This window comes from Marmota marmota, unplaced genomic scaffold (assembly GCF_001458135.2).
Source record: "Marmota marmota marmota unplaced genomic scaffold, marMar, whole genome shotgun sequence".
Classification (NCBI taxonomy): Eukaryota; Metazoa; Chordata; class Mammalia; order Rodentia; family Sciuridae; genus Marmota; species Marmota marmota.
In genome coordinates, this window is record NW_026000101.1 from 5,283,157 (window position 1) to 5,302,987 (window position 19,831).

The following is a 19,831-nucleotide window of genomic DNA, read 5'->3' on the forward strand; positions in this document are numbered from 1 at the left end:
TATATATATATATATATATCAGATGATAAAGTCTTCATCTTTAGAAATTCAATTGAAAAATACATCTATCTATTTATCTATCTGTGTCTGTCATTCTATATATCAATCTCTCCTTCTATGTTACCACATAAGATGTCCAATTTTCCCCCTAGCTTCTTGAATTTATTAATAGAGTAACAATAAATGTTTAATGATGTACTTAGCTAATAATTCTATCATTTGTTATTTCTGGATCAGTTATAATCAACTCTTTTTTTTTAGCATTTCTGAATGTTTTTGCTTCTTTGCTGACCTGGTCCTTTTTTACTGGATGCTGGACTGTGACTTTTACCTTGTTGGATGCTGGATATTTTTTATTCTTAAAAATATTTTTGGGCTTTGTTCTGAGATATGGTTAAGTTGCTCACAAAATAATTTGATCCTTTTGAAACTTGACTTTAAGCTTGTTAGTGTCACAGAGAAGCTTCTAGTTCAGGATTCATTTTTCTCTACAACTGAGGCAAAACACTTTTGTGTCATCATTGTCTGCTTCCTGGTGACATTGGGTAGGGCAGGGCCAGTCTATAAATCTTTGGATCCCCAAGTCTTAGCCCAGTTTCTGAGTGCCAAGGACAGTTTCATACAGTCGTCCTGACTAAAATAGTATTTTTTCTGCCCCCAAGACTTTATTATTTTTAATCTCCATCACCTTCAATTGGAATCAATCTTGTGATTTTTTTCGTACCAGCCTCAGAAACCAATTCCGAGGTAAAGCCTTGGATCAGCCCTGGGCTGCTTGAAAGATTCCCTTATACCTTATTTAGTTAACCCTCTGATTGACTTCCTGCTTGTTTTGCAATATTCTGTCACCAGATTGCTGTGGGTGAAATCTTTTGTGATAGTCGCCTTATTGAAATGCCAAAAAAGTGACTCACTAACATTTCTCAATTATTTCTAAGATTTAAAAGGAAGTACCCAACGTAAGTAAATCAATAAAAGTACCATTTCATCCCTCGGGTTCAGATATTTCCTTCTCTGTGTAGACTTTCTTCATCCCCATTTAATTTTTCTCTTGATGATTTCAGATTCTTTTCAAAATGTATCTATTATAGTATTTGTAGGAAGCATTTTTGGGTTAGAGGCCACAAGACCGGGGAAGCTGCCCTGGCGAGAGGAGCTGGTCATCTGGCGCCTCCACATCCTGACCTACCATCAAATTTTGATCAGAACACTGAATTTTGCTTCAGCTAGAAACATATGAAATTTCTGAAAAGTGGTACAGAAAAAAATCAAGCTGTATCAAAACACAACTTTGGATTATTTGGAAAATGCATTGAGTTGCCTCCTGGATATGTAAGAAAGGGCAGTAAGAGCAGGGGAAATTCCCAAGGCATGGTCAGTGGTGAGTAAGAGAAAAACACAGTGATCATAGCTGTATCTTAACTCCAGCAGATTGCCATTGAAATTTTCCTCCAAAATGTATTTGCATAAAACATCTTTATTTACGAGGGAAGCTCCTTAAAGACAGAGACTTTGAATAATCCATCTTTTCATTTCTCACAGCCCAGTGCCTTAAACAGAATAAGCATCCATTTAAAAAATAGTTTTAATTACCAGGGTAATAAGGAAGCATGAGACACAGTTCCACTTTGAAGGGAGGAAAGAACAAGAGAGGAAGGAAAGAAGGAGAATGCATGCTACTGTGTAGTCATTAGTTTATTTATTGTTAACTCCATGAAGGCAGCATATCTATCTATTCATTTATTACTATGTACCTACCTCCTAGAAAACTACTTGATGAATAGTAGATTCACAATGAAAATCCAAGTCTGCAGGGAGATAAGGAATCAGAGGGCCAGGTTTCTGTGTGATCAATGTCCTAAGGGTAGAGAGATGCTATTAGTTTTACCTGGGAAAGTCTTGATGGCTTCCAAGGACAGGGGACCTCTTTCACCAGGTCTTGAAGTGTGCTTAGGAGATGATGAAGTGGAGAAAAGGCAAAAGAAAGATCTTCGTAAAGAAATAGCCTGACTCATTGAGACACGAGTAGTCAGGTTCATTTTGAGGACAGAGCTTGTGGTGTGAGGGGGGACACACCAGGCTCGTAGGTTGGAAAAAGCTAGGTGAGCACCTGTCTGTCTGCTATGTTGATGTGTTAGCACTTCATCCTGTAGGTTTAAAGTTGCATCAGTGGTGACATTATTAAATCCATATTCTAGAAAGATCACTCTGAGAGGATGTTTTGGAACTGGGAGGGAGACAGGGAAACCGGTCAGGAGGCTCTTGCAACAGTCCCACCAAGAGACGATGAGGGTTATGACCAAAGTCACAGCCAAAGTTGCATTTAACTCCTTTGTTTGGCAAAACACCTGCTCATGCCATGCCTCATGAACATGGTCAAATTGTGCAGTTCTGAATGATAAATTATCTCCCTTTCTCAGATCAATACAGAAGAAGATAAGTGAGGACAACTGGGAAGTGTTTACTGGAGATGTAAAGCCAGCCGTGCCCAGAAAATGAGGTAGACCGCTTCCAGAGCAGCAAGAACTGGTGCCCGTCAGAAATGCAAGTTCATATTTGCAAGTCCCCTTCCTTTGCTTCCTGATCCCCGTTCTTCTTGTTGATTCTGCCATCTGCAACATGCACAGACTCAAATAGCTAACCTTAGGAATTATCTAATAATGTAGTCATGCTTTTAGCAATCCACATTAGCCTCATTTGACAGACAGTCATGGTAGAGGGACAAAGAGAGACTTTTATACTACAGGTTTAAATGTGAAATCCTGTCATAAAATGTTCAGTTATACTTCACAGAAAGAAAAATATATTTAGTGAACAATGGAGTCAAGTTAAAACAAGAAAAAAAAAAGAGCACATTCTGTTCTTTGGTAAACGTTGCTCTGCCAAGTGTTGACGTTCCACAGCTTTCCAGGTCTTACACAAGGCTGGGGATTAAAAGACCCAGAGCTGTGTGTAGGACCACCCTGGGTACACGAACAAAGCTCCTGGTGGTGATGAGTATGGAGATGGTGAGAAGATGGCTGTGTAACGTGATATAAAGAACACGTAGTATTAGCTCTCTTTCAGGCTGGACAATTGTATGGCTGGTGGTTTCTAAAATTTCTACATGTGGCAATTATAGGAATGGCAAGAGGTATCAAAACAGAGCAAAGATTCCCAGCTGAATCGAGGCCCAACCTCCCAGCCTAATTCTCATGAGACTGTGGACTGGCTACTTTAGCCACTTGGGGGTTATTTTCTCCATCAGTAAAGTGAGGGTTGGGTTGAATCACCGTTAAATTCTTTTTCACTCTAACAAGTCATTTACACCATGGTGCCTAATCTCTGAAGAGTTACTAACAGCTTATATGTAGTAGCAGGCCTTTGTTCCTTTCTCTATAAAACAGGGGTAATGCAATCTACCCACAAAGATGACTTGAGGACCACCTTCAAAGTAGAAAGAGGATTAGAAAAGTCATATTAAGTCATGGACTGTCAGTAAATCCAAGTGTCCTTTATGAGATCTCCACTTATTAAAAATGTTTGTTGAGCCCCTGTATGAGCCAGGTCTTATTCCAGCAGATAGAGACATACTGATCAATAAAATAGGTACGGGGCTGCCTCCATGGAGTTTCCAATGGACAAATTAACAAATGCACATGGACACAGGACTTTCTTCCTTCCCCCCTGTCTTTGCCTCTTCTCTTTAACCCATTGCTCTCAGCACCCATTGCAGATCCTGGCTGTTTGAACTCACCAGAAGGTTTGGTGTGTGAGACTCTGAATGTTCTCATTCAAGGGCCACCTCTGGACTTTGCTCACTAGAGAACCCAGTAACAGGTGTGGACAAACAGCAGGAATGGAGAAGGAATAGGGTTCTTCAAAGCAGGTACCAGCGCTTCAGGATCCCCTGTCTTTAAGATGTCATTACACCATACTGTCTACTTATGGGATGAAACACCTGAGAAACCCACGCCTGTCAAAGAATAGGCAAAGAAAACCAAAACCCTTATGACTCTGCCGTCAGCCTATATTTGTATCCTTCCATCTGCAGACTGGCAGACTGGGCAAAGCATTGGCTCCACCGAGGTGAATGATGGGCAATTTCCACCATCCAGAAGCTTACATTTTCCTGAGCAAAACAAACCTGAGTCTCAATATACAGTGATAAGGGCTTCTATAAATGTATAAATCCAGCAAGCTGCATGATATATAGCAATATATTTTGACATCATCATTTTGATCTTGTCATTTTAATTATTCTGAGGTATAATTAAAATTTCCACAGTTACACAACCTCTGTAAATATTTTATTTTTAGGTGATGAAATCACAGCTAAATATTGTAGGTATGTTTAATTAACATAAAGTAATACGGATAGCAGCAAATAAATGTACCCCCAAGAATACAGTCCCTGCAATGCAATTTTTATTCCCCAAATTTACCTATTCTATAAAAAAAATGGACTTAGTAGAAATTTCTTCAACAACAAATTACAGTGGCAGAACATATACTTTGCAAAATTTAATATGGGGTAAAAATATCGATTAACTAAAAATGTCTTTATTGTGACGTGTATGGAAAAGATCCTGTAGACATGATGTAAGTAAATAGTAAAATAGAAAAGTGTGTATAGTTTCACTGTGCTATGAAGAATATGGATCATATTGTTGATTGAAGGAATTTAAATGGCATATTGGTCTGCCTCTACAAAACACATTTGGGGTGAAAAGTCATCAGTGTTGAAGTTCATTAAAGTTGAGCTTTGGGAGTCACAAAGCAGAGTGCAGAGGGTGGGTAATAGATCTTGGGGGCAAACATAAAATAGCTGGCATCTGATTTGTTTTTCTACATTGTCAACAAAATCTCTTTGTGCAAATTTAACCAATTCATTTTTGGGAATCCCTGTCAGCAAATAGCACCTTGTATATCATGGTTTCTTGATAAAAGTTTGCTGAGTGAACAAAGAATGGATACAAATGAAAAGGACGCTCTAGAACTGACCCTCCAGATCCTGCTAATCCGAGTTGGATAGTAACACTTGCCCTCCTGCTGTTCTGTGATAGTCTGTGGTTAAGGTTATCACTCCCCTCAGAGGGTGATTCTCTGAAGGGTCTTTTGTGCATATGGGTATATATAGTGCCCTGTAAGTTAGCAGGCATTCACAGAATGCTTGTCAAACAGATGGAAGACAACATTTTAAATTAAGGATCATGTTGCATAGTCTAAGAAAGTGGAGATGCTTCCCTCATATTTTATTTTAAAACCCAACAATCTATTTATTTTAAATTTAAGGTAATGTTTTCATACAATAAAATGCACAGGTTTTAAATAGAGACCTTGAAGACTTTTAAAGTCCCACCTGTGTGAGATTACCACTTTAGTAGAAATAAAATACATTCCTATCACCCAGTGAGCTCTGTTTTTTTTTTTAAATTCATCTGAGGGTTTTATTTTTGATGCTATTGGAAATGATACTTTTTAAAAGTTTTATTGTCTAATTGCTTATTGTTAGTATATGATTGATTTCTATGCATCAATCTTATTTCCTGTGGCATTGATAAATTCACTTCTGAGTTCTAGTAAGTTAAGGAGGAAGTGTGTGGAGAATAGATCCCTTCACATTTTCTACATACTCAACAATGCCTACTGTGAATAAAATGACAATTCTACTCGTTATTTTTACAATTTTCAGGACTTTGACTTCTTGCTTTTGCCTTAGTACACGGGTGAGGACCTTGAGTACAATGTGAAGTAGAAGCATTACTGTGGACATCCAGCAAAAGAAGCCTGTGAATGAAACCCTACCCGTTGGCTACCACAATGGGACCAGGGCAGAGGCGGAGGAGCTGAGTCAGAAGCCTCATGATGCTCCTGTCCACACAGACAGCACACAAGAGTGCAGCGAAATGTTTTTGAGCCCACACGGATACTTTTGGATAGATCCTAGGCGATATGTGACCTCAAGTGTTTTTTTTTTGTTGTTGTTGTTGTTTTTTGTGTGCGTGCAATTGTTGTGTGTGTGTGTGTGCAATTGTTAGGCATTTAATCTCTGCATCCTCAACATCTCGTTTCCAATTATGAAATTATCATGAACACAATTTACAGACATCCATTTCCCAGGAATCGTGACTTCAGCTCAGTGGAATGTGCTGTGATGAGTCTTAGAAACAGACATCTTCACGTGGTAACATCAGATCCAGTCGATTATTCATCTTTAAATAGCTAGAGCTCATCACAGTTTTTCAATCCTTAGGCTTTATTTTTCCCAGACCTTAAGAATCCTCGGAAAGTTGAGAATTTACCTAGACTTTTCATATGCCTTATCCATTCCTGTTCTTCACAGAGACCCAAGTAATTCAATCCACAGGCATCCATTCTTCTAGCTGAGAAAACTGGGGCTCAGAAAGTTGGGTGACTTGCCCAAGGTCCATACAGAGAAAGATGGCAGAGTGGAGACAGGACCCCGGGTTTCCACGGTATGAAGCTTAAACTCTTCCCATCTGCATCTCCTCAGAGATGACCCAAGGCCCAGGACAGCATGCAGCCCACTCACCAGTTAGGGAGCAAAGACTTTCCAACAACAACAAACAACAACAACAAAAACACAGAAATGGCTGATTGGGCCGGAGGGGTCTGAGTAGGTCTTTATACACTGACATTCTAAGACTCCCTTCTAGGGATGGAGACTGTACTGGATGGTCAGCATGGCCCTGACCATGGTATAGAAATCATGGATGGTTTCTGCAGTGTCCTGCTTCTCTCCCTTCATAACTTTTCTTCAGGCCTTCCTCTTTTCCTTTCTCCTGCTGACCAGTGATGAAATCCTGCTCACCCATCAAGTCCCAGGTAAGCATCACATGCTCAGTAAAGGACTTAGAGGGCTCTGGAGAGAGTTGTCTGCTCCTCCTGTGAGCCCTCTTTATGCCTTGTACATATTTAGGAGAAATGAGATACAATAATATTATCCAAATTAGCTATTTATGCATATCCACCTTTTTACTCTGTGATTCTTGGACTAGGAGAGATTATCTTGCTGATCTCTGCACTTCAGCACCTACACAAAAGCCAGACTGCAATAGATCCTCAAAACTTTTTGCAGTAAACAGATAAACAATGAAAAAACTCACAGCCCCAAGAAATTCTTCTATTAAAAGTACCGTATATAAATAGTTAAGACAAATAACAAAAAGTGTATTTATGTGATTTCTCTAGGTTAGATGCAATGCTAAATAGAATTAAATGCTAGCATTTCATGAAATTTCTCTGTTTATGATCATGTGGCATGCTATAGTCTGAATCTTAACATCCCCTAAAGGCCTGCATGTTAAAATTTTGTTCCTAGCCTGTGGCACTTTTGGGAAGTGGTGGAAACCTGAGATTAAGTGAAAAACAAACAAACAAAACAAAACAAAACAAAGTTGGATCCATGCCTTTGAAAGGATATAGAGATCCCAGTGACCTCCTTTCTCTCCTTGCTTCTCAGATAACAAGAGGTGAATAGACCTCCTCTGCCAAGCACTCCTGCCATGATGTATTGGGCTGCCACAGGCCCAATGTGACAGGGCCAGGGGACCATGGACTGAAATCTCTGAAACCACAAGCCAAAGTAAACCTTCCCCTTTTTAGGATGATTATCTCAGGTAATTTGTTACAATGACAGAAACCTGACTGACACTATGGAAAGAGAGTGTTACCATTGCTTGTAAAATTTATTGGCATCTAGGATCACATGTTGTTTTTGAAATGTTTACAGTGAGATAGAAAAGGAATAGTAGGAAGGTGGGTGAAAATATTTAATCTCTAAAATTGCATTTGGATCTATTTTATTCATTAATGATCATAGATAACCCAACTAACTTACACATTCATCTAGAGGTGACATGACTAAAATAAACAACATGAAGGTTATCCATCATTATCCCTACCACTAAACACTGAACCAATCCTATACTCCCTCAAATATAAGATGTATATATATATACATCTATATCTATCTATGTATATATACATATGTAATTAATAAATAACAAAAAATTACACCATCAAAATGAAAAATCAGAACATTAACAAGCAGCAGAGTTAATTGACTATTAAAGATCAATAAATAGAACACAGTCCAGGGGAGGACTGGTAAGATACGTCTTGGAACACCCCTGTTTATAGGAAATAAATATTTTTTAAAATGATGATGTAGACTGTTATTATCTGATATTGAAAGATGCCAATAATACCAGTTAATGGATTAAAAAAAAACTATAAATTTGGTATGCTCTGTGTTGTGGGGAACATGTGAGAATCAATGTGAATGTTTATGTGTGTTAGTGTATGGCATATAGGAAAAACCCAGAATTACAAAAATCAACATTTTCTTTGGATAATGCAAATTGTTCTTTGCACCATTACTGATTTCTTCAGTTTCTTACAGTATCCCTTTATTTCTTCAAGGATAAAATGACCTAAGCCTTAAATTGTGTTCTTTTTTAAATAAAGTTAGAAGACCATTTCAAGATCATAATAAATTTATACATTCCTAGATCACAGCCATTTCTATGTTTGGGTGAAAAACTTTGGCTTGGGATGAATGGTTCGTAGTAAAATTCCAACTGAGTACGTCAGCAGTTTATACATTTAAATTGTATTAAGCCTTGAGAACATGACCTGCTAAATTCCCACATTTGGGAATTTATTTTGACTTTATTTTTTGCAGTCAAATAAATAATCTATATTTGTAAATATTCCATATGATCTTGAAAAGAAAGTATATTCTTTATTTCTTCCCTTGAAATCATTGTGTGTTTCTTAACTCTACTATCCATATCTTCTATATCTTTTTTTTAAAACTATTTGAATGGCAAAAGCTGGATGGTATTTTAAAGTACTGCATGCTGTGTTTCTGTACGTTTTGCCTAGCATTTCTAATCTAAATCAATTTTTATTCTTGAAATCTTCATGCACTGTGCTTTTTGTCAATATGCAACCATGGTCCTCGTCCTGTTTCCTATTATTTCTGGCATATTCTCTTTCCTTTGTGTTAATGTTATAAGTCCTACTTCTTTAACAAAAGCATGTCTTTCCCTATCTTTCTATTTTTGATCCTTTAAAATGATCTACCACTGTAGTTGGAGAAATGTCCCTTATAATGATGTTTTCATTTCTGATCTGGGTGGTTGTCAAGATTAACGTGCTGGGTCTTGTTTCTGAGGTCTCTCTGTGAGGCTTCCACACTGACTTACTTCACCAGAGCTTTACTCTCCAAAATGGTTCGCACACCCTTCAGCTGGCACATGAGATAACATTCCCTGGAGTCCCAGAGGAAACTACTGCTTTTAACTTTAAGGTCAAGAAAGATATTAAGCTTTACTCATATTTGAAATTGAACTGGTTGTGGTGCTTTGCTGAGGTGGACATAGAAGACAGATGCTCTCAGCTAACTCACGGGAAGGAGGTAGAAGAGAGAAGATTCTAGAACTCAAGGAGGATGACAATGAGGTTCTTACAATTTGTTCACTTCCACTGACTCCCTGGAGTCTATGTGTGCTCAGCAGAGCAGATTTGAAGGATATTTCATTTATTGTTGTCTAACTTAATTCACAACATGAGCAAAGATCTTAAACTGATTCCTAAAAAAAAAAAAAAAAAAAGGAAAGTGCATTTTAAAACTAATGCTCATGATACAAAAGCAAAAGGACAATGATAATAATCCCTCTGGACCCACTCCCTTTGCCCCCTACCAGAGGCCTAACTAATGCTTTCCATTTCCCTGGCAGGGACACACCATCAGCCACATTATGAGGTAACAGAGTATTTTCAAAACGGATGTTTGGAAACGTTTCCCAGAGTTTCCATTGCTATGTGATACATTGCTGAAAACGATATAAATGTTACACCTATAAAAATAATCTCTCATATCAACACACTTACAAAACTTGAAATACAATTTTATACGCTGGAAAAGTTTTAGAGAATTTTCAAACTGTTTCTTGAAACATAAAAATATAACACGTATGGATTCCTGCTTCAAGGACAATGGATGGATACTCTGGAAGGAGGAAATTCACTACCGAATTTCAACAAAAACAATTACATAATCAGCATCAGCAGATGGAGCAGAATCTGAGTGCTGGGATCATTAGGCACAGCCAAGGTACGTTCTGCCCCTTGAGCACATCTCGTCACACAACTCTGGAAGGTTCTTATTCAGCTACTACAGCCATGAAATCCAAATTGGAAATAAAAAGACCCAAAATTGCACCTTTGGATATTGCAAATCATGGAACCAAGGATTTCAAAAATATTTAGAGCAAGTTTAATCATCTGTTTCTACTAGAAATTATTTTAGTAAAAGAAAAAAAATGTGTTACTAACAAATGCAATAAAACTTACTTTAAATTAATGTTAACTTTAAGTTCATCTTTTAATGATTCTAGGATAGTATTTTATACTACACACATGGACATATAATAATACTTATATTTCTATTTTTATTAAGTTTTAAAAATTCATATGCTATAGCAGACTGCATTACAATTCATATTACACATATAGAGCACAATTTTTCATATCTCTGGTTGTGTACAAAGTATATTCACACCAATTTGTGTCTTCATACAAGTGTTTTGGATAATGATGACCATCACATTCCACCATCATTTCTAACTCCCTGACCCCTCCTTCTCCCTCCCACCCCTCTGCCCTTTTGTCTATTCCTCCCATGTTCCCCCTCCCTACCCCATTATGAATTAGCTTCCTTATATCAGAGAAAACATTCAACATTTGGCTTTTGGGGATTGGCTAACTTCACTTAGCATTAACATCTCTAACTCCATCCATTTACCTGCAAATGCCATGATTTTATTCTCTTTTATTGCTGAGTAATATTCCATTGTGCATATATGCCACATTTTTTTTTATCCATTCATTCACTGAAGGGCATCTAGGTTGGCTCCACAGTTTAGCTATTACGATTGTGCTGCTATAAACATTGATGTGGCTGTGTCTCTGTAGTATGCTGTTTTTATAATTTATTAAGAAATCACTAAATTGGAGATGTACTGCTAAGTAATCCTGCTGATGAAAATAAGAACTGCAATATTTTTATTTGGTCTCTTTTTCCCTTTCACTACTTAAAACATTTTAATATATTTTTAATTAGTAATGTTGAGAACTGAACTATATTTCTATCATATAAAATTATTAGTATGTTTGTCTATATCTTTCCCATATGCCCCAACTTTTATTGATAATATCTGGGATGCATCCAAACAACTGTTATTTTTTGTCACATAGCTTCTCTTTTCCGAATTGTCATAAATATCTGCATTACGTTTTAAAACCATGTTCCATTACTTAAGTAACTCTTTGTTTAGTTCATTGTACCACTGAAGCTTTCTGCCCTGCTTTTTTTTTGGTACCAGGGATTGAACCCAAGAGTGCTTAACCACTGAGCCACATCCCCAACCTCCAGCCCTTTTTAGTTTTTATTTAGAAACAGGGTCTCACTAGGCTGCCTCACTAAGTTGCTGAAGTTAGCTTTGAACTTGTAATTCTCCTGCCTCAGCCTCTGGAGCTGCTGGGATTGTAGGCTTGTGCCACCATGTCTGGCCACTGCTACTTTTAAAAAATTTCTTTATGCTTTGGTCATTGCAGTATAGTTATATAATAGTTGGGTTCATTTTGACACATTCATACATGCATGGAGTTTAATTTACCCATTTCAGTCCCTAGTGTGCCTCCTTTCCCTCTCCTCCTCCCTTCCCTTCTTCCCCTTCTGGCATTCTACTGGCTTTTATTCCACTCATTTATTTATTTTTAATCTGTGCTTTATAAATATACATAAAAGTGGAATTCACCATAATATATTTATATGTGAACATAGTGTAGTTTTTAAATTTGGTTTATGCCTTGGTTAAATTTTCAGGTATATTTATTCCTATATCTTTTCGGAAGCATAATAGATCATTCCCATGTCTTACGTTCCCGAATATAATTTGTCAGACACATATCCTCAGAGTCCTGGTTTGGTTACAGAATTCACACCCTTTCCCTTCAGGATGCTCCCAACATTATTCCACTGTCTCTGGAAGTGTGCAGCACAGAGGCTACATTCTGTCCCTATTTTTGTGGTTCTTTCCCCGTGAGTCCTACAATTCTGTGCTTCTCCTGGTTTCTCTGGGCCCACGCTAGGCTGCAGCCATCAGCCGCTCACCTGAGCCAGAGGGTCTGATGTGGCCCCTTGAAGTCTGGGCCTGTCCTGATTGCCACAGGGGCTCCTGTCAATCAGAGGGCCCCGCCTCTTTCCATGGCGAGGTGGGGTTCTTAATTTTCAAGAACTGAGGACAGGAACTCAAGGCGTGCCCAAAACTCACACGAAGCTACTGCCACCATGTTGTGTTGGCCAAAGAGTCATTCCCCCTCTGAGGGTCGATGCAGCAAAGCCCTGTGGAGGAGGTGGGTGCACAATGGGAGGGGAACGAATTCCAGCCTTTGAACAATCTACCTCCCCAACGAACCCCAGCATTCAATGCAATAATCAGAAGTTTATTTTCTCCCGTTACCTGACAGTTCTGTGTCCCAGGTTTCTTCTGACCCTGAGGATTTTTGAGCCTGCTGTTTCCAGCTAGACAAACCAGAAAAATGTAGGAAAGGCAAAAGTTGCTTCTTCCAAACCCCAGCCCTGGAGAGAAGCTTCACTTCTGCTCACAGTCCTGTGGCAAGAGCCGCTCCTGAAGCTGCCCCCTGATGGGAACAGGCAGGTGTCTGTCACCAGGAGCAATTGTGGAGGGACCATGGGTTTGGGGTACGGTTATGTTTCTGTACTTCCACTGCTGACTCGTATCACTGACTGGTTCTGGAATCTTTATGAGACACAAAGTAGCATGCTTGTCTTCTTATTTCTTGGAGTGAATATTTCAAAAAAATGCATATCCTCCCGTCTTTTTTGGTGCTCAGTACAGCACCTAAACTATGGCATGGTGGCATCTCTTTTGAAGCAAACGAGATGGAAGGTCTCAGACCATCCTGTCTCCTGTTCCTTTTGTCTCTCCCTAAGAGTCATAGAAACTAGAATTCTTCTAGAACTTCTCTCTTGCCTATAGAATATAGAAAGGTTACTCTCCTCCTTCTCTGCTTGAAAACCCTCCTTCCAGAGGGGTCCTGCCCACCCCCTGGAGGAAGGAATGCTACACCAGCTGACTGTCCTTGCTAATTTTCCCACTTCAGGTAGGTCACATTTTTTACCCAATCACATTTCTACTAACTGTACTTTTTTTTTTAATTGAACCTGCACATAAAAATTGACAGTTTTACCTGAGTTTATTTTTTGTTTTTGGTTCTTCCTTCCTGAAGCCTCCTGGGTGTCAGAAAACCTGGATTATGTAAATCTGTTTTGCTTTTCTCTTGATAGCCTGTCTTTTGTTCCCGGAGTGTTGGCCTTGGACCGTAGGATGTGTAAGTAAAGAAGTCACTCACGTTCTCAAAATGAGCCTAACAGGAGTGAGGACCCCCAAGGAAGGCCTGTTTGCAGTGGCCTCCAACTCCAAAAGGATCTCCTTCCGGAAGTGGCCCTGTGCTTCTGATCTGAGCTTCTTGAAGGGGCTGCCGGCCCAAGGAGAAGGTCTTGCAGCAGCACCTGCATTTTGCTTGCTGGTTTCTCCCATCCCAAGGTCTCTTTTCAACTCTCCAAGTTAGTTGGTGTCACATGGATTGTCTAGGCCTCTCCTTTCCTCGTTGCTCCTCTGTCATGGGGACCCTCGTGAGTAGACTCTAAATGTGCCTTTGGTCCGTTACCATCAGCCTATGTGAAAAATACGCTCCCTGACGTATTGGGCATATGTGTGGCACCCTTCCTATTTTCCAATGCTGATGCTGGTTTTCCCCTGATTTTATATCCTCTGATCATCCCATCTGACTGAGGGCAGAGGGCTGAGGGGTGGACGCCTACACTTACATCACCATCTGATGCGGAGGAATTATACAGTCTTACATTTAGATGCTGGTGGAAATTATACGACCTGTGATATCAGTTTCTTTAAAACACCTCGTAAACTTTCACTTCTGCAGGACTATCATAAATCTGTTTAATTCAGAGGTTTACCCTATGTACTCTAGTATTCCACTTGGAAGGAGAACGCTTTTCTGCTCCATGGAAGCCTTGCACTCTTGGAAGTTGTTAAGAATCCCATTTTGTTGCAGACCACGTTTCTCCGTGTCGGATCATCAAGAATGATCACGGCTCACGTGTGTCTCCGTTTCATGAGGAGGTCCTGGGGCTGCGCTGCTCCAGGGTAGTGCTGAGCACTGGGGTGTGGACATCAGGAGCAGGGCTTCTGGTTCAGTCCCAGAGCACAGGGTCCTGGAGTGTGACGGTGTTGGGGAGTATTAGTCCTCATGCTTTTATCGTTAACTTTTGAGGCAAAACAGGACTGAAAGGGTGAGAAACAACGAGTGAGCTTTTCCTTTCTCAGTGTTCAAAATGGGCTATGGATCCGCAAAACAAGGCTCGAGGGGAGGACGGTGCAACCTGTATATCTGCATAGAAAATTTGGAGAGTGGTCTGTCTGGAAGAGAAGGGATTCCCGGGCAAGGGCACGGTTAGGGGAAGGGACCTGGGAATAAGAGGGTCAGATTTGGGTATCCACGTGGAGAGCAACTCAGCACACTGATCCCCCAACTCCATCCAACACCTGGCTGAGTCCTGAGAGTTTGTCCCGGGTAGATAGCCCCTCCTTATCCATGGTTTGGGACAGTTATATTAGCCCCTCTCCAAAAACAGGCCGAGGGTCATGGCCCCTGGAGAAGCAGTTGATGATATCGAAGAGGAAGCCTTGGGGCTGAAACCTGGGCCGGGGTGGAACCCACTCCCTCTCCACAGAGTTCCACATGAGAGTGTGAAGCAGATTTTTATGGGGTCGGCTTTGGAGCAGCGAGACAGGAAAGAGTGCTAGCTGGGGGCACCTGCAAGCCTGTGTCCGTGCCCTGAACTGGTGACCTTCTGGCTTGGGCCACGGAGAGGCTGTGGCTGATCAGGCAGGTGGAGGGAAGGTGGCCGGGAATTATGATGACTGTTTTAGAACTGAGCATGAAGACCCGGCCACCGAAAGCCCCCAAATGCATAGCTGAAGAGCTTTACAAAGGCGTGTATCAAGTCGCCCACCACGGTGGGCTTGGAAAACAAGCACCTTAGTGAAAAATGATCCTCACAGAGAACCAGGGTCATCCTGGAAATCCTCATCATCACTCAGGGCACAAACTAGGAAAGATGATGAGCTTCTTAAAAGTGAGCATGAGGCTTATGTGATAGGGAACTCATTTTCACTAGTAGCAAAATTATCATGGTTTGCAAGAAATTATGATCTGAGCTTTCCCTCCCCCCTTTTTCATTTCTCAAATATCAAACATATATTTTTTAATTAGAATAAACGTGATCTAATCTGTTTGAAAATAGGAAATGGAGCATACATATGACAGAGAATTTTTCCATTTATTTTTCTTGATATATCTATCAGAATAACAACTACTGTGAAAACTTGAAATTAAGGTTGTTTACAAAATTTAAGTTTTTTAGCGGGAGAATTGTTTTTGTTTTTGTCCAGTCTCTGTTGAAGGAGTAACTTGACATTAAAATTTGACATTTTTCGGGGGCTGGGGATGTGGCTCAAGCAGTAGTGTGCTCACCTGGCATGTGCGGGGCGCTGGGTTCAATCCTCAGCACCACATACAAATAAAATAAAGATGTTGTGTCCACCGAAAACTAAAACATAAATATTAAAAAATTCTCCCTCTCTCTCTCTCTCTCTCTCTCTCTCTCTTAAAAAATTGACATTTTCATCATGGCTAATAATTGATAAATGCTATCGCTTTGACAAAAGAAAAAAAGTACGGTCCTTTGTTCTTGAAACCAAAGATAAGGAATCACGAGGTCCTGTTTCCTTTTGCATCATTTAGTTGGACTTATTTTAACCTCTATTCTATGTCCTATTGCGATGCCCTGTGTGACATTGATCTCAGCATTTCATCAGGAATTCAGAAATTACCCTGAGCACTTGTTCCTTGTTCTGACTGTAGATGAAGTGTCAGTTAATTTTGTATCCTTTCCTGCTAAGATGTAACTCCTTGAAGACTTGGGTCGTCCTCCTTTGTTAGCTCAAAGGCGTTTATTCTCATTTTCTCTCCTGATTGATACCTTGACTTCAATGATTGAACCCTGATTCTCAGCATCATTGTATAAAATTGTGTAAGTGTTCCAGGAACAAAAAAATATGTCTTTAAACTTCTTTACAACCAACTGCAGAAGGGATTGGTTTTCTATTTTTTTCCCTCTACAAAAAAGGCTATGTACATATACGAATATGAATACCCCAATGAATCTCATGATTGTTTACATCCACAAGACTGGGGTCCTAATTAGAATAAGGTATATTCTATACTTGTATAATTATATCAAAATGGATTCCACTGTTATGTATAACTAAAAAGAACCAATAAAATAAAAAAAGGGCCAGACACATGCCTGTAATCCCAGCAGCTTGGGAGGCTGAGGCAGGAGGATCATGAGTTCAAAGCCAGCCTCAGCTAAAGTGAGGGGCTAAGCAACTCAGTGAGACCCTGTCTCTAAATAAAATACGAAATCAGGCTGGAAATGTAGCTCAGTGGTCGAGTACCCATGAGTTCAATCCCCAGTACTAAAAATTAAAAAAAAAAAAAACAATAAAAATAAAATAAAAATAAAAAAGGACTGTGTTATTACAATAGCACAGTTTCGGTGACTGAAGTTTGATCTTCTGGGTGTGAAAAGTACTAGTTTATATTCTAGAAATGACATGCTATAGTGGAAAGAGCATCATTATCAGAAGTGACAGACATGAGTTCTCTTCTCCAGCACCCAGGTAACTAATTGCTTGCTGTGTGTTCTTAGACAAGGCACTTTACTTCTCTGTTTTTCTTGTCTTAAAGTGAGATCCTAAAGAAAAACTGTTCCAAAGTTGTTATGAGGAGAAGAATGCAATATATTAAGTACTTTGATTATGATAAATAATAAATGGAAGTATTAGTTTAATTGGATATTTGCTTTCTGTTCTCCTTATTGGCAGAATGGCTGACACTGGCTGGATGATGGATTGACCCTGTGGCTCTGAGTTACAGAACTTTGGATACTGGAGCGCTTATCTGCATAAGAAGCTTGAAAGTTCACGTGCTTTTTTTAGCGTACAGAGGACAGAGTACTGAATCACACATTGGTGCTGATGAAGTTACACATTACAATTATTGACATTTTAACTACTTTGAAATCTAACCAAAAATCAGAAGGTTGCCTGGTTTTGCGAACCATAAAACTCTCTGCTTTAAAAATCAACATTTACGGAAGACCTACCATCTCCCTGGATACAGGGTAAAAGGTACAGGTAAGGCTCTTGGTTGCCTGGAAATGGTTGTTGGGTAGGGAGAGACAGGAGAGTCCAGATAAGCAGATACATGAATAAATGGAGCTCGTCCAAAGTGTTGGGGTCTGAGCTGGAAAATGACAGAAGGATCCATGGAGATGGGCCGGCCCTGCCCCTGCAAGGCCTCCTGGCAGGTGATGCCACCTCACTGCAGTGAGAAGCAGCACCTCCCACAGACAGCAGTGAGTAGGCTGCTCCCGGAAGCCAGGGGAGCTCAGCACAAGCTCATGGCCATTGATTGACTACAGCTGTTCCGGTTGGGTCCTCTTAGTCACAGCAGCGAGAAAAGCTGGCTAAACCTACAGACCACCCTGGGGAGGGGACGGTCACTTGTTCCAGCTGCTGGGAATGAGTGATTATGGCCTCCAGCACTCAGCCTCTCATCTTGTGTGTCAGCTGCTAAGAGCCGTCCTGCCCAAGAGCATGCTCGTCCCAGGTGGCCCGTGTCCAGTGGCCAAGCATGGGGAGGGTCTAACAGCCATTGAGTCCTCTGTGGGATAACTAGTCCGCTGCTGTGCTCCAGGACTCTGCTCAATCTCGCTTGTACCCTCTCTTTTCTTCCCAATCCCTCAGAAGCCTTGACCTCTAATAAATCACCCACATGCTGGATTTCTTCTTGGCAATTGCCCCAGGAGAACACCACCTGCAAAGACTAGTTACTCTCTTCGGCTTCTGCAAGGTGCTGTCTTGTAATGGCCCTTCCCTATTATCCTGGAGATACCCTTTGTTTCTTTTGTTTTCCCTATTGATTTTATTGTGACAAGAACACTTAATCTAAGATCTACCTGATTATCCAAATTTGAAGTGCACAATACAGCATTATTAACAAACAGGCACAATTTTGTACAAAAGATCTTTAGAATTATTCATCTTGCATCACTGAAACTTTGTACCTGTTGAACTCCCCATCTTTCCCTGTCCATAGGCCCTGGCACCACTGTTCTGCTCTGTACTCCCGTGAGTTCGACTCTTTTAGATACCTCAAAAATGATATCAGGCAGTGTTTGTCCTACTGTGTGTGCATTTTTGTAATGGCTTCACTATTTCTTGGATTTTGTGTTTTCTTCCCTTTGGTTTCCTCACTTGTTTTGATGGAGCGCATCCTTTAGTAGTTTTCTTAAGAAATGAATACAGGAAATTATTTGTCAAAAATATATATTGTTTTGGCCTGAAAATGGCTTTGCGATGGTTTGGATAGGAGGCGTCCCCCAAAAGCTCACAAGTGAGGCAATGCTAGAAGGTTCAGAGGAGAAATGATTGGGCTATGGCCTTAACCTAATCAATGAATTAGTCCCTGATGGGATTAATGGGTGGTAACTGAGGCAGGTGGGGAGTGCCTGGAGGAGCTGGCTCATTGGCGGCGTGGCTGTGGCGTCTTTCTCTCTGCTCCCTGATCATCAGGAGAGCTGCTTCCCTCCGTTCCTCTGCCTCACCTTGCCCCTGAGGAATGGAGCTGGCCTCTCATGGACTCAGATCTCCATAACTGTGAGCCCTCCTATAAACTTTTCTATCCCTAAAATCGTTCTGGTCAGATCTTTTAATCACAGCAGCGGAAAAGCTGTCTAAAACAGGCTCTATCCTACGGCTGCCTTTAATGGGTAGCTTAATTGGGTCTAGTCTTCAGGGCAGGATATCACTTTCTCTCAGAACTTTAAGGGCAGCACTCAATTTTCTTTTGGTTCCAAGATTTCTGTTTACAACTATGATACCCATATAATTCTATAATGTTTACATGAAAACTGTGTTTCTTCTCTGCGAATCTGTGGAATCTTCACCTTGTTCACATTATCTTGAAGTTGCATAATTGAGGATGCAGTCGAGGATTCTGCTAATCTGCCACTAATAACTACTCATCCAGTTGCTTTCCACCTTCCAAAATCCAAATTCTATTTCTTTTGAATTACCGATGCCTTAAAATCATAGGCAATCAGATAGAGAATTAGACAAAATGAAGACATTATGATCTCTAGTGACATTTAAGTAGAGATTTAGTAAGTGGGGAGCAGGGCTATGTGTGGTCAGCAAAGGCCAAGTTAGATTTTCTTTTTTAAAAATTCTATTTGTTTTTATTTTTATGTGGTGCCGGGGATCAAACCCAGTGCCTCAGGAATGCTAGGCAAGTGCTCTACCACTGAGCCACATCCCAAGCCCCAAGTTAGATTTTCTTAAAGGAAAATTCTATCTGCTGAAGCTGCTGCATCTTCCTTCTGCTGCCTTCCCTCCCTCTTCGCCTCACATTTGTCTCTTTTCCACAGCAAGCACTGAGGGTGCTGCACCAGCTCTCCTGTTCTCACAGTTGTTATGTTGGTGCCTCTGCTCTCCACAGCTAAGAGTTAGAGATCTCTCGGCTCTCCGCTGACTCCAGTCCTGTGCGGGCTTTGCCACAGGCTTGCCTCTCCCTCCCTCCCTCC